Here is a 2937-nt window from a genome sequence, read left to right as displayed (position 1 = left end):
TTCGACTATGATAGTCGAGGGTTATTGACACTACACCGTAGGGTGTGGGTACCGTATCACGGGGGTGTGCGTCAGGTTCTGATGGAGGAGGCGCACAAATCCCGATTCTCCATTCATCCCGGGGCAACGAAGATGTATAGAGATCTTCGTCTAGACTATTGGTGGCCCTGCATGAAGCGGGATGTAGCATGGTACGTTGAGTGGTGCTTGACCTGCCGGAAGGTCAAGGCCGAGCACCAGAGGCCACACGGCAAGATGCAGCCATTGGATATCCCGCTGTGGAAATGGGAAGACATCACGATGGATTTTATCACCAAGCTTCCCAGGACCGCACGGGGAGTGGATTCTATATGGGTCATCGTGGATCGGTTGACCAAGAGCGCTCACTTCATACCGATCCAGGAGAGTATCTCGGCAGAGAAGTTGGCCAAAATCTACATCCGAGAGGTGGTGGCGCGGCACGGAGTGCCAGTCTCCGTGATTTCAGACAGAGATGTACGGTTTACTTCCAGGTTTTGGAAGAAGTTCCATGACGAGCTGGGTACTCGTCTACATTTTAGCACCGCTTTTCACCCGCAGACCGATGGTCAGAGTGAGCGGACCATCCAGACTCTGGAGGATATGTTGCGGGCGTGCGTACTAGACTTCGGTGGTAGCTGGGATACCTATCTTCCTCTAGCTGAGTTTTCGTACAACAACAGCTACCACGCGAGTATCGACCGACCTCCCTTCGAGATGTTGTACGGGAGGAGGTGCAGGACCCCGATATGCTGGGGTGAGGTAGGCCAGAGGGTCATGGGGAGCACCGAAGTGGTGCTCAAGACGACCGAGAGGATTCAGCAGGTTCGGAGCAGGCTTCAGACTGCACAGAGTCGGCAGAAAAGTTATGCTGACAAGCGCCGATCAGACCTGGAGTTCCAGGTCGGGGATATGGTCCTCCAGAAGGTGTCACCATGGAAGGGTGTCATCCGATTCAGGAAACGGGGCAAATTGGGCCCCAGGTACATTGGACCCTTCAGGGTTTTGGCCCGGGTGGGCAAGGTGGCATATAGGCTGGATCTGCCAGCCGAGCTCAGTCAGATCCACAACACCTTCCATGTCTCCCAGCTGCGGAAGTGCCTAGTGGATGATTCAGCGGTGGTGCCGTTAGAGGATATCCAGGTTGCCGACAGCCTGAATTACATTGAGCGCCCAGTCGCAATCCTCGACCGGAAGTCGAAGGATCTGAGGAACAAGAGGGTGGAATTAGTGAAGGTGCAATGGCAGCACCGAAAGGGTTCAGAGTGGACTTGGGAGCCGGTGGAAGAAATGATGGAGCATTACCCCGAGCTGTTTCAGGACCGAGCAGCAGACTTCGAGGACGAAGTCTAAAATAAGTGGGGGAGATTTGTAGCACCTGGTTCCTGTGCTTGGTGTGATTTCTTGAAGACTTTGAGAGAGAAAGGAGAGTAGATCAAGAGGAGAGGAAGGAGGCCAGGCATCTTGGTGTTATTTCAGAGATTTCCTTGAGGTATAACTCAGTTTCCCTCTGTTTTCATGCTTATAGTCCCTTAGAGCTCCATTAAAGTCCTTCTTGAGCCATTTCCAAGCTTGGGTATGAACTAGGGTCTGTGATAAGCTGATTAACCTTTAGATCTAGGCATGATTGAGCTCCAGGAGCTCGGATCCACTGCCTTTATGAAGCCATATTGCATGAAAGCCCTAGATCTACTCTTTTAGTGCATTTTGAGCCCTAAAACCTTCATTGGTGTTTATTTACACGTAAAGTTGGAAACTTTATGTGTTAATCAAGCCCTAGGAACCTAGATCTACGTATGGAATGAGCTGGATCCAAGCAAAATCGAGTATATAATAGTGGCATGTGGCCGACTCGGTGAGTCGTTCATCGGACTCGGCGAGTCGAGTCGCGAGTCCTCGAGTTTTCCCCTTTTCGTGTTGCTGAGTGGAGTCGTGAGTCATGGGGGGGGGTGACTCAGTGAGTCGGAAGCCAGACTCACTCATGGAGGAACTCGGCGAGTCAATGCCCTGACTCGGCGAGCCTCAAGAACAGACTCGGCGAGTTGTTCATACGACTCGGCGAGTCTCAGCATAGAATGTTCTTCGGTTGAAGATGAACTCGACGAGTTGTTCATACAACTCGGCGAGTAGGATGAAGGACTAGTGGTCATCGGTTTAGAAGGAAACTCGTCGAGTCAATGCCTAACTCGACGAGTAGAGACGAGATTATGGTCAATCGAGTGGATAGGGACTCGGCAAGTTGGCAAGCCAACTCGGCGAGTCGGGTCAACTGGAAGTTGACTTTGATTTTGACTCTTGGTTTAGTTAGGGGTAAATGGTCATTTTACCCTGAGGTCGGTTAGCAGTATTTGACTGAGTGTTTTTGTGGGAATTATAGTCGGAGGATTTTCGGAGCAGCAGCAGCAGAAGTCAGTCAGTTCCCACGCAGATCAGCAGCCACTTTGAGGTGAGTTACCTTCCAGTAGCGGTGGGTCTACGGCCACAATGTCGGCCCACCAGTAGGAGTTGCATGATAGATGATTGTCTCTGTGATATTCATCTAGGGTTGTTACTACCTGTGATATGTTTATGTGCTAAAATGATATGATGCTATGTACTAGTGACAGTAGGGGGAGATAGTCCCCAGATTACCGGCCGATAGGGTCGAAGGGGTGGTCGTGCCCAGCCATGCTAGATAGATTATGTGATAAATGTGTTATGTGGTAGTAGTAAGGGGGTGAAATAGTCCCCAGTACCCGGTCGAGAGGACCGAAGGGGAGACCAGCACCCAGATATGCTAGTCAGTACCCGGTCGAGAGGACCGAAGGGGAGGCCAGCTCCCAGATATGCTAGACAGTATCCGGTCGGGAGGACCGAAGGGGTAGGTCGGGCACCCAGATATGCCGGACAATATATGTATGTTATGTAACTGTATGGTAT

The sequence above is a fragment of the Lactuca virosa genome, chromosome 6 (genome assembly GCF_052849685.1).
Source record: "Lactuca virosa cultivar CGN04683 chromosome 6, Lactuca_virosa_CGN04683_v6, whole genome shotgun sequence".
Taxonomy (NCBI): domain Eukaryota; kingdom Viridiplantae; phylum Streptophyta; class Magnoliopsida; order Asterales; family Asteraceae; genus Lactuca; species Lactuca virosa.
This window is presented reverse-complemented; position numbering follows the sequence as displayed.